Raw genomic sequence first — 13309 nt, 5'->3', positions numbered from 1 at the left:
AATCGTGACATATATGAGAGGGTTTTGTTTTTGATTACTTTTTAACAGTAGAAATTTCTGTCATGAAATTTGAGTGCGGATGCTTCATGAGGATCATTTTTTATAACTCATTCAATCACTGATCTTTTTGTTGAGCTGACACCATTCTGTCATGTAATATTACCTCACATATAAACTTCTTTAAATATGAATGCACTCGTGTGGCTCCAAAGCTTCTTGTCCTCAACAAATATTACAGGTTCAGCATCAGAAAACGTTTTATTTTGGGGCTACACTGCTTCTCAGACATGAGCAGCATGCCTTAAAGCAGTCTATCATGTTTGTGTTACTGCAAACCAGACGGACTGATCGTATGTGGTGATGCAAAAGTTTGATTAGTACATGGACATTTTTTTTTATGCCTTACCTGAGTAACACACTGCACATGTATGACCTCGATGGGTGCTGCTGGCTCACAAATGAGCTCTAGAGAGAAATGCACCTCCAGGTTGCCACCAGGTTTAACCTTCAGGGAGGAGGTGCTGCTTAGGACAGATAGGTCTGTTACCATCTGTGTTCACAAACACACACGACAGAGAAGAACCACAAATACAGAGGAAAAAGGAAGTAAATACTCTAGAAGACAGACAGACGCACACACTGACAAACAGACACTTGCAAATGGATCAAAATGCAAACAGATGCAAAGAAAAACAACTGGAGCCAGGCAGGCAGATTGCAGGGAAATCACAATAATATAATAACAATTCTTCAGCTCCATTTTATGTTCAATTTAATAATTCATCATGATAAAAGCTCAACATGTCCACAATCATTCAATATATATTTTATTGCTTTTCATACTGTTGATACCAAAAGGCAAACAATGTACTCAGTGGCATGCTCGCATCTCTTGGGGCACCAAGTTAGAAATCCCTGGGGCCCCCAATCCACCAGTGCATACCGTGAAAATTTGGTTTTTGCACACATAAATGCACAATTTCTTGGAAATTTGAGATGAATGCTGAAAAAATAGATTAGTGGTGCTCAAAGTGAGGTTCAGGGACCAACAGAGGTCTCTGAAAGCACAGGCCTATCAATAATCGTTGCGGTAAATAAGTGGCCGGGGGCTCCAAGCAACTGCCTGTCTGCACGCCCCGCCCCTGAATGTACTGATGAAACTTCATCACTCTGCACGACAGTCCAACTACTGCGGTCCAGACTGAAGAGGATGAACCCTATTGATTTTAGGAATCCTTTCCTTTCATTTATCATTACCAGCAGACTGAACTTTTCATTCATCCTGTGAAATATCTCAACAACTACTTGATGGATTGGGACCATATTTTTTTCATGGTTTTGTGATGATGCAGTCCTCGTCATGCTCAGCCATACGTGATACGTTAGCGTGATATCAAGAAGTATGTTAACATTGTCACTGTGTACAGTATCACAAGAACAGCCTCACAGAGCTGCTACTACTACAATAGTTTCAACAGTGCTTTCATCTGCAAATGTGTTGTATAGAACTGTGGGCGTGTGAATGTGCATCAGAGTAAACCTTGTTAGGACATAACAGTATTGGTGCCAGTTGTTTGCATGCATGCTTATACCTTGAGAGTGACTTTGGTCTTGCTGTAGTTGGGGACATCCAGCTGTGTGTGTGGTTTGACCTACAGGGCAGTGTAATACCACATGGTCCACAGGCAGGGGGTGCTCTCCCGCTCCTCTAAGGGCAAACACGTGCTCACTGCTGACTAGTCATTATGGAAGGGCAGCTTTCCCGGAGGGGGTAGGGATAAAGTCCAGTCCAGGCAGTCAAACATACAAGAACTTGTGTACCGTGTGCACACAGAGGAACAGGGACAAGCAGTCCATCATGCATTAGGCTGTAACTGAGGGATAACATGGTATTCCCTGCAAAAAATACATCTTACAGCCTTGATTGTGTGCAAAAAATACACTTTCTTTGTGGTTCATTTTACAATTTTTCATATTATATACCTCAAAAAACTAAGCTATAGAGGCTACATCAGTGTATTATCAAAGGCAGCCAAAAACAGTAACTCCCTGCAGAAAAATGGCTCCTATTTCTCCCCACCCCCCTCCCCTCTCTAACATAAATGCATTGGTGGTTCAGTGGTAGAATTCTCGCCTGCCACGCGGGAGGCCCGGGTTCGATTCCCGGCCAATGCAATACATGTTTTTTTCCTCCCTGTCCATCCTTTGTTATTGCTAGGGAAAGATAAATATTTAGTATACACCCTCAATGATGAGAATGAAAAATGACTTCTGTAAAAAGAAATAAAAAATGACTGTAGATGCACTTGCATCGAGTCATTTTCTTTGACTTTTCTAACGCTTTCAACCATTCAGCCCTGCCTCTTTGGGGAAAAGCTGCTGGCGATGCAGCCGTACCTTGACACTGCAGAGTGGATGGCAGCCTCTGAGGTTGCGATAAGCAAAACCACCCCAAGGACGTGGAGAAATCAATAAAAAAAAATGGACAGGACACACAACACCTCTCCAGAAAGGGACAGTTCAGTCTGTTCTTCCTGAGGAGACTCAATTCCTTCAATATGTACAAGCTGCTGCACGTCTGCTAGCCAGCGCTCTGTCTTTTGCCATGGTGTGCTGGGGTGGTGGAGGCCAGCAGACTTAACAAGCTCTGTGATTGGGCTGGAACAAGACCGCCAAGAGACACAGAGGAGGATGTGTCTCACCCTCTCTACGACAAGCTGTGACATATATTATGTTTCTTCCTATATTAACACCAGGTATCATTGCTTAATCGTACTATATACTGTATTAACGTCTGGTGCACGCCGTTTACAGATACTAGACTTGCTTACTCTGCTGCTATTAATCACACCGCAGTCACTTCACCTCATAGTTTTGTCTTTAATTGCCATTTGCCTTTAGTCCCCTCTGGGGATCAATAAACGCTTATCGAATCAGAAATAAAAATAAAAATGGCCAGTAATAAAAGACTGGAGGATTATATATATGTGTGTGTGTGTCTGCAAATGCACACACAGAGGAAAGAAAATCAGTCATTTCTGCAGTTTGTGTCTGTATAGAGAATAAGTGGTAAACTCAGTGGTAGAAATATAGATAAAAATATCTAATAAAAAATGCATAAATGTGAAAACAATTGAAGCCATTCATATCTGATTAATGAGTTGCATTTAGGTATAGTTAAATATATTACATATATTCATTTATTATTGTATTTATTCATTGAGTCATTTTTCATTCTCCTTGCTAGTTATTTTGATGATTGAATTGAATTAATTACTAAAAAAAAGGGCAAATTGTTGTTTGAACAGTTCAATATTCTCTATATGTGAAAGACGGCCGATTCTCAAAAAGAGAAAGCTCAGCTGCAGTAAAAAAAAACATCTGCTGTGTTTCATAGAAGAGCACTGGAAGACGATGCTGGCCACAGACAAAGCTTAAATTCCCTGATATCATCTTAACAGCCACACAGGCCGGACAATGCGCTGCTGTTCGAGGCATTGAGATAAGTGGTCGTATTTGAGCTGACTGTTCCCTGAGAGGATGGAACAGAGGAGGCTAATGAGAAGAAAGGCCAAGTATGAGGGCTTGGCGGATGAGCACCGGTAACAGGGGATTTTCACAGTGTTGCTGATGTTGAATTACCCTGAATACAGACGAACTCAAGGCCACCAGCTTTAAAGATTCAATGGTCTATGAGAGAGTGTATAACAAGCAAAGTTAAATAGCCAGAATGTGACAAAGCAGCCAGACAGCATGCAAGAAAACCCAAATAAAGAAAGAAAACAATGAAACCGCAACAAAACAATGCATTACCCTGACAGTGCACTGTGCAGATGGGTGAAAGGCGAGTCCCAGATGGCACATTCACAACCTTTGGGCCAGAGAAGCCTTCACTGTACAACCCAGCTTACATTCTCCAGTCTCAGCGGGTCTCATTGTGCTGTGAGAGGCACATAGGGCTGATCTTGACTCAGCATTCAATTATTAAATATTTTGACAACATGTTAAAAACCGCTTTCCCAAAACTATCATCATAAATAAAACTTACTCTTCGAACCTAAAACTTTCAATATTAGTTTCAGTCAACTGAGGTAATTAGTCAGATACATTTCATCCATGCTTTCTTGGCGCTGCATATTCAGAGTCACCGCTCTCTTCCAAGGAATGTTTCTCATTATGAAGGCAATATTATGCATCATTCATAATTAATGAAACGCTTTTAGCTCAGCTCTTAATAAGCAGTGCACACACACACACTGATTAATATATTTTCTCTTACCGCTCACCAGTGGTACGTCTTGCATGACTGAACGGTGAGCAGGCGAACTGAAGTCCAAGTGGATGGATCCCCCCTGTGGTCACACATGAGATTTTGGTAACGGGAATCATTAATCGCACGAACCAACCAGAAATTCAGCATTTACTTAACAAATCATGTGGAGGTTTAAGATCTGATATCAGCTGGTATCTACCTTTGAAGCAACCAGCGGCTCCAACTCGTAGACCCTGGTGTTACGCCGGGACCTCAGGATGATCTGATGAGTCTGCCTGGAACCGTAAGGAGATGTCCACGAAACCACTATCTTCTGAAGCAGAGAGGGAAGAGGAGATCCAGGGAGGGGAGAAGTGGTCAATCAAAGGAAAAGTGTTGACAGTTACATGTATAAATGACATTAACATGAGTGACAGTATCAGGGCACTTCAGCTGTAGGAGGGGATCAAGGACCTTTTGAGGAACTCGGGAACTTTATCTGCATCTCCGTCAGAGCAACCAGGGACTAAATCTGGTTCTTACAAAATAGTCTAAGGAGTCAAAAAAGCCCCTTCAACAGGAATTACTTTCCAAAGATTCAGATATTGCCAGTTGGTCATACACAGAGCGTACTTCACAAACTATGGAAGTACTGGGTGCCACTCGTGTTAATCATGGATGCCTTTTAGCATGGCTACCAATTTACAAAAGAGACATCCGTGAAGCCTTTGACAGGACACCACAAACTATAAACAAGGTCAATTACAATACTTTGTGTTTAGCACATAATTTTATAATAATTTTTATGTCTGATGTCCCCCGAGGCAATGGTAGAGGACACTATGTGCAGAACAAACCTGGAAGTTAGAAAGCTTGTCTGAGATAAGAGAGTAAAGTGAGTGAACAAAAGACATAAATGTGGATTTGTTTAATATTCATTGTGAGTGTTTGGGGAGTTTTGAATCTCTTTTTTGTTCTTTCATTACATCCACTCACACATCAGTCAGGCAACAGTGAACACTTTGAGCTTTATGTTTCCTTGTGTGTTAAAATTGCTCTTCCTCATCATCGCCTGATCAAGTCTTCAGGTGTCATGGAAGCACAAACAGGAATGCACAAGAGGGACTTTCATTTCCTGGTTTAGTTTCCTTCCCATTGGTGCTAAACTACTCGGCAAAAAGGGCTATATGAAAATTATTTTACCGTGCTGAACATCTCTCAACAGTGTGTGTGTGTGTGTGTGTGTGTGTGTGTGTGTGTGACAACAGAAGAAGAGGGACAGCAAGTAAAATCTAAACAACAGGAAAGACATCTCACGTATTGCTGTGGAATACTGAGAGATTATGTGTGTTCACCAGTTGTGTACGGAGCTTGCGAGCAGCTGTGGGTCCTCTCACTGTGCTGCTATACGAAGTGTATTTCAGCATCTGTCTCCTGCGTTCGTCGGCACTCATGCTGTGCTGACCCCAGATGGCCAGAGCTGCCTCCCAGGCCATGCTCATCAGCAGCACGCGCATCATCTCCTCACACACCTGCCCCACCTGGCAACACAGGCTTAGTACCGATGCACACACAACTGGGTCTACTGCTGGAGAAAAAAGAAACTGCGTTAAAATGATCACATCGGCCATATCTCTCACCTAAAAGGACACAGAGACAGACATGGCTGTGAATTAATAGGGGTCACTGTATTTAGAGACCCTATATAATTAAAGATGAACACCTGTGTTAAACATGCCATTTGGCCCTTGTCTGTTCTCAGCTTTGACTGCTTTGACGCACAAATAAAGCTTTACATTTTTCTTTTTTAATAACAGACAACAGAAGAAATAAACACAACACATGTACAAAGAGACAAGGGACCAATTCTCCCTATTCCCTCCCTCTGGTACAAGATACAGGCTGCACGACGATGTACGATGTAAAAATAAAATGTAAAAATAAAATGTTTGATCTTCCACAGAATGAATCTAAACATTCCCCACCTTCACCCCATCTTTTAAGGGTGACCTCAGTTTGCAATAAATAATATCCAACCATGAAAGTAACCAACGTCTTTGAGATAACTTATGAGGCCAAGCTGTTTTTTTTTGCTGCTGTCAGACCTGTAAGATAAACCTCTGCTCTTTTTCTCTGAAGGTTATATGTACCTGGTTCCTGACACAAAGCAACGCTGTGTTTGGAATAAGAATTATTGATTGTACAGTCTGTGTGTGTACAAAATTAGAAATGGGTATTTTGGTATTTCCCATCTTGCACTCTGCTGCAACAGAGCCAGGGTGCTGCCCTGCAAACAGGGCATCGAATTGCACCGACAGGATGAAGATTTCATTCACATATCCACCGTCAGTGTTCATAACTGTCTGCGGTTGCAAAGGTTAACGGTCAATCATCTGAAAAGAATTTATTTCAGGGAATTGACAGACACACACACACCTGCGGGCAAATTTGCAGTACATAGCAGTGCTTGGTGCCTGTGCAGAAGGGCAGGTGGTGGATGTTCAGTGTCTGCTTGGCCTGACATCAGACAGACACTCTTCACTGCACTGAGGAACTCGCTGTCTTCACCATCTGGGCACACACACACAAAATATATACCCCAAGCGAGCGGACATGGATAAAGGTAGTATGGTCACATAGAAATGTCACAGGATTCAACAGTAATTAAGAGTACAGAGCGTGTGTGCAATGGTGTGTTCATACTCTTCCATCTCCTCCCCATGGCTCGTCTGAAATTGTCTTCTCTGTAAAAAGACGGAGGCAAAGGAAATCATTCATAGTGCATGGATATTCGACTACACCTGCTGATTCGGGGGCACCGCAGATGACCTCAGCTGTACTTCAAATCATCACAGTAAATTCTTCATTATGAGGAGGAGCAGAACTGTTTGGCTTTGGAGACGTCTCAGACGGTGAGAGATGCATACTAAACAGCTATTCTTAATGACAACACAGCACTCTCCTGGGGAACAACCTCGTGGTTTACCTCACCCTCAGGAGCAGTGACTAGCAGGAGGAACACCATGTCTTTTCAATAAATATGCGATGAACTGTATACAGATCATTGTCATGTTTAGCTAGTTTGGGAAGTTTGCAAATGTAAACATGGCAAGTTGTGCTCTGACAGGGTTTTGAGCAGAACTATGTCTCCTCCTGACTGCCCTGAGTCTTGCTGGCGCTGTAAGGTTGCCAGGCAACTAGTGGCTAGACTCCAGGAGGACACCTCACCAGGCCAAGAAATAGTCCCACACATAACCTCCCCATGAAACTACAGCTTGGCATTTTCACTGTGGATGTGGTAGCTGTTTCCCACAGGTCCAGTCTTTATGCTAAGCTAATCTAACTGCTGCATATTTAACACATGAGAGTGGAGTTGTCAAACTATTCAGTGTCAAACCATTCCTTAAACTGTGTCTCTGGTTGCGCGTGTGTGTGTGTGTATTAGCCGTCTCTGCTGAGTGTTGAAAACAGTGCGTGTGTTACTTGGCCTTGGAAAAAAGGCTTAACACACACACATACATGCACACACAGCAGAGAGGTTTAAAGTCAGCAACACAGCATAAAAACACACACTACACCAAGGCTTTGTCTGGAGAGCCATGTTGCTGTTGCTGTTTTTAAAGAAAAAGATGAATTCATCTCCACTGTACTAAATCTCACAGAGGTTTACACGATCTGAAATGAGGGGAAATAAAACTAAAGCTATTCAGACAGATTCTACAAGGTGCTAGGTTTCTTACTTTCACTCAACAACTTGTGTGCATGGACACAGACACCTACCTGACCTTAGATCTTTTCTTTAGGGTTCGTTATGGGCACTTGGACCACTTTCAGCAGGCAGCATGGAGACTTGCACTTGACAGTAGGAAGCAGACAGTCTGCCATCTAGTTATCAGCAGTCACTGCACTCCAAACTAAGTCTGGAGTGTGTTAGACACAGCAGCCTAGTGAGGAGTGATTCAGTCAGACAGATGGAGGGTTAGCAAGCTATCAACAAATCAGTAAGTGAAGCTTGTAGCCAACTACTATTTCAGCAGTGCAGTAACTGCAGAGTGACAGTCCGTCCATCCCTTTAGCTAATCATACTCACTGTGGATGTGATGTGACTGGCATGGGTCTTCAGACTGAAGGCGAGGGTACGACCACGCAGGCCAAAAGGAGAGCTGGAGATGAGCAGAAGGACTGTGTCCCCGGGCTGCACGTGGGAGCAGCTGAACTGGATGGTCAGTTCAGTGCTCGCCCTGTGAAAATCACCACAGCCAACAGACAATTATCTGATAATTTAGCCTCTGTTCTACAGGAAGCAGAATGCTCTCCACGGTGTTTCTACGGTTCATTTACTTCACTGTATAACCTCCCATTTTCAGGTTATGATAGCAATGAATCAGCAGAATCTTAATGCTATTTTTCTGCAGAACGGCATTGTCCTTAAAGACAGCATTTCTGAGAGTAAAGCTAGGGATTCAAAATGGGACATGGGCTATTTTTATAGAGAGGCCTCACTTGAGAGCAAAGCTGATACATTTTAATGAGCTACAGTCTCAAGGCAAAACTAAATTTACTCAACTTGGACTCTGAATAACTGCAAAACTGACTAGGTTGTGAAGGGTTTTTCTGTTTCTTTGCCGGGCACAGGTCAGATGCAAAGAAAGCACTTCTTCACTCACAATAACAGTTTTAGTAAATATTTATTCATTGGTACGCACAACAAAGACATGCACCAATGTTTCAGAATTTTATTGTACAAGATTATTTAGGTTTTAACCTGGAAAAATAGGCCTGTAAACACTTCATTAAACTGTATAAACTGAGCAGATCATGTTCGGCGCATTGTATAAAAACTGGTAAAGTATGGCAGAAAATAATAGTCTGTAATTACTTTGCTGAATGAAGAGTAAATCTTTGAGACGTATCTTTAAAGACTGTTAGACTGCTATTTAGAGACTTTTCACAATACATCCTACATATGTTCTAAGACAGTTTTCACTTATCACAGTCTATCGGCACACTTTTTAGAAATCAAATTTAATGCATTTTAAGACCTGAACCACGAAACCAATCACAAAATTAACATTGATATTGATGCGTATCTCCATTTAAATCTAATAATCAAACTTCTTAAATCGATGCGTTTGACTATAATTGACAATATTTTCAAGAAATAAATCAAGATGCAGCACAATACCAAGACTGAACACAGTCTTCTCTCTGAATGCCACTTCTCCACATCTCTTTTATGTCTATACTGCCACACTTTGTTAGTTATTACTATCAATTATTCCTCACAACAATTGCTATTCTATGTTTTACTTCTATTTGGGATAATCATGGTCTGAGGAATGGTGACAGTCGATTCATCAGGGAGGGAGAGGAGATGGGCATCCTTTCTAAAAGCTATTTTAGAAAGCTATTTGACAGGCTTAGAAAACCAGCTTTTCAGATGCACCTGCAGCACCCACCCACCCTTCCACCCACCCACACACTCACGCAGTAACACAAAGACAAAGCCACATTTTTATGAATTTAAACACAGGCGAGCACAACCACAAACACACAGACAAACGCAGCTGCGTCCAACAATGAAATCAATCTTGCTTAGCGCTGACAAACTGACATCTGTTTTTGGCTTGTAATGTGGCTTAACCTGACAGTGTGGATCATTACCCAACTGTATATTTGTCTGTGTTTGTAATCCTGTTAGGGTGTGTCTATAATCCGATTAATGTGTGTGCGCGCCCATAATCTTGTTAATGTGTGTCTGTGTGTGATCCCAGTTGTAGCGTTTGTGCGTGTCTGTGTGTGTCATTATCTGTCCAGGAGGTTATTATGCAAAGCATTTTCAGTCTCACAGTGCAATGAATTTGATTTACAAGGTTTGGAGTTCAAGTTTCATTTGGTTGTCTTTCAACACCGAAGTTGGTGGTGTGTGCGTCCTGTGGGTGTGTGTTACCTCTTTAAACCTCTGAAAGTGCTGTGTAGGCCTCCTGAGAGTGTAATGACAGTATACAGTGGCAGGTACAGAGGCAGCCTCTCATACAGGTGAGCACGCAGCCTTAACATGTGGGGTCTGACAACTCTGTGGACTGAACACACCACATGCATTCAGATACAGGGACACATATATCTACAAAAGAAGTGTATCCTAATCTCTGACACATTCATCATGAAACACTTAACATCTCCAGGTATGGTTTAAGAACTGCATTCATGACTTTGAACTGACTGAGGCATCAAGCACAGATCATCAATTTACAGTGAAGCAAATATTGAACATAATGTGAAGATTATTGCTCCTAATATTAAAGCAAAAAATGACAAAAGCGCCACTATATACAAAACAAAAGAGAGCTTTTGGCAACATGTTGAACCCAGACCTGTCTGTACACCTTTCCTTTTAAATGGAAGTATCTCTAAGTCTCTGCTTCATGTTACTTTCTCTATGAGGTTTTAGCCATGGGTCAAACATATTAGCCTAAAAGGGGAACTCCTCTGATTTTGCACATCAAAGTATGTTTGGGAGTACAACAAGTTGGATAAGTTGCATCTCCAGAGGGATCTGTGTGAAGTCTAGCAAATGTCCTCGAGGGAAGTCACTTGAGTCATTGCTGGTTGATGCTAATGCTAAAATCGATGCAGTACCGTTTTAAAGTTCTCAAAACTCCACCTGAAAAGTAACCCGACCAGGAGCAGGCGATAAATTGGGTCAGATTGATTTAAACTTCCCTTTTTCTGAGATTAAGCTTGATTCACTGAAGTAAGCCTAGTTTCACTGGTAATTTTGCTGTGCGAATTACCCCTCTGGTCCCATCTGGTATATACCTTGACATCCATGTTGAGACAAAGTGCACTTAAATGACTGGGCCTCTGTGATGTTGTTGTGAACGACCTGTTCCAGGCTGCGAGCTGCGGTGTACATCTTCTGGAAGCGGCTGCAGATCTAATTAGGAACACAGCACGTACAAGTGTGATTTTAATATGGCAGGGTTCACTGTGCGAAATCCACGTTTCATTTGGATCACCTCTCTACCTCCTCTGCCACTTCGTTGTCAGTTAGCTATTGCTCAGTTGCAGTCTCTCTCCCTCTTTCTCTCTCTCACACACTCAAAATGGTGCTTAGCATGATAACAGGCTCCCCTAATCTTGTTCAGGGCTAATTGTGTCCTCAACACATCAATCACAGTACCTCTTACAGACATTAACCACCATCCTTCACTGGCTCTCACACACTGAAGAGCGTCCACACACAATTAAAGGACATACTCAGAGGCACATGCGCACACACCAACCAGGTAAGGGAATTAGACAGCAAGCACAGCTGCTGGCAACAATCCATCTGTCAAGTCCAGGTCAAAAATCCACTATCCAGCGTGCTGATGTGACACCATTACAGCACAGAAATTCCAGATCAATCAGTAACACATCATAAGGCACCAAGCGGGATATCACATTAAGTGTGGGTGAGCATAAGAGAGAGATCATGAGTGAGGGCAGATTTTCACTGTTAGCAACGAGGCAAAACTAAAGCAACTGTTTTCCATCTCCAAATGCTCAAAAAACTGATTTAGAGGACATGCAATTTAATTGACAAGATGTAGATCTACAACCAAACTGCTGAGTGTACAGGTGTATCTGTACTTTGAGAGAGCACCAGCGTTTAAACTCCTTTGTCTAGCAAGTAGACAAGCATTGTAACTATGTGTGTGAGGCAATTAGAGCTTCATGTTGCTGTAGCAGCTGATTGGTACCCTGGTCTATATCACTGGAAAATGTCTGACAGCGAGGAACACCAGGAATCTGTTTGTCAGTCAGGTGATGAAGCAGGCCTGTTACAGTCCTAGACACAACAATATAATTTTGTTCCTTGCGTCTGCAGACAGATCAATGTCCTCACTGATGTGAAATTAAATCCCACCAGAGCTTCAGTTCAAGTATCACCAACTTGACCCATTTTAACTTTGGGATAATCAATAGGGTGCGCAATGAAAATACATCACTCATGTATAAACCTGAAGTTTTCATTTTGACTGACTCGATAAGTTTGCTCATTGGTAAGATTTGTTTGCATCTGTGACACAACTCTGGAGGGAGAGAGGAGGCATTCGTTTTAATATAAGGAGTCTCTTAAAGTGGAGGTCCTTTAACATAAACCAGTCTCCAAATGTGGCTCCTGAGCTAAGCTACTGGGAAATCTATTGGATATACCTTCTGAGCGAGTGGTACAGAGATAGGATGTGGTCCACTCCACCCACTGTGGCGACTCTTTCAGGGGAAACGTCTGCGTCCCTGCTGACCTCACTGCTCACACTGTCACCATCGGCAAGGAGTCTGAAGAGGACAAATGTGCACACAGTACGGTACATAAAAACACACTCCTGCTGAGACATACAGAAAAAGAGTTCATGTTTGTTGAGAAGCGTATGTTTCACTAGTAAATTATATTTTAGAGACTAAATGAATGAATGAAAACGTAATGGACATGAAGGCTGTAGCCCTAATAATGTTATTCTGTCTTTTGGCCTCAGATTTGGCGAAATACCCCACATTAATCTTAAAGTTATATACTGTAACTAGAGATTAATATGTAAAATACAACTGAGGACAGCATCAGCTGGTCTTATCTCATCAGAAGACAAGGCCACATGAAGCTGTGTGTCATCAGAATAGCCATAGAGGGAGGAAATACCGTATCTCCTGATGAAGAAATCAGGCGTTAACATGCACGTATAGATTAACAGGTAGTGGCCCTGAAATCCCTTCTAACGAACCCCACAGAGGTATTTTATAAAAATCTGTCTTATTAAGAGTCTGAATGAAGAAAATGATTTAACTACACAAAGATCAGTTTCCCTACAGTTTAACGAGTAAGAACAATAGCAGATGTGAGTGGTGAGGAAATGCATTGCGTTGCTCAGTTCGGATGTGGGTCAGAAAATGCTGCCAGAACTGTAACAGTGCATCCAGATTGATTTCAATATAAACCACCAAGGAATGTGGATTAGCTTTTTGGCTTACAATGCAGGCAAAATCCAACATGAGTGCAGACCTGCCAATTAATGA

The 13309-nt window shown here is 42.1% G+C and overlaps 1 non-coding gene and 1 pseudogene across 1 annotated transcript; one reads left to right on the top strand and one right to left on the bottom strand.

Moving 5' to 3' along the window:
• The window catches only part of LOC139351946 (cilia- and flagella-associated protein 47-like), a 51622-nt pseudogene that overhangs the window by 21137 nt on the left and 17176 nt on the right, over window positions 1-13309 (bottom strand).
• trnag-gcc (transfer RNA glycine (anticodon GCC)) lies at window positions 2105-2175 on the top strand. The gene has a single exon. It is a non-coding gene; the product is annotated as a tRNA-Gly (tRNA).

The sequence above is a fragment of the Chaetodon trifascialis genome, chromosome 24 (genome assembly GCF_039877785.1).
Source record: "Chaetodon trifascialis isolate fChaTrf1 chromosome 24, fChaTrf1.hap1, whole genome shotgun sequence".
NCBI classification, from domain to species: Eukaryota; Metazoa; Chordata; class Actinopteri; order Chaetodontiformes; family Chaetodontidae; genus Chaetodon; species Chaetodon trifascialis.
Note: the sequence above shows the minus strand (reverse complement) of the source record. Positions and strands in the feature narration are given on the sequence as shown.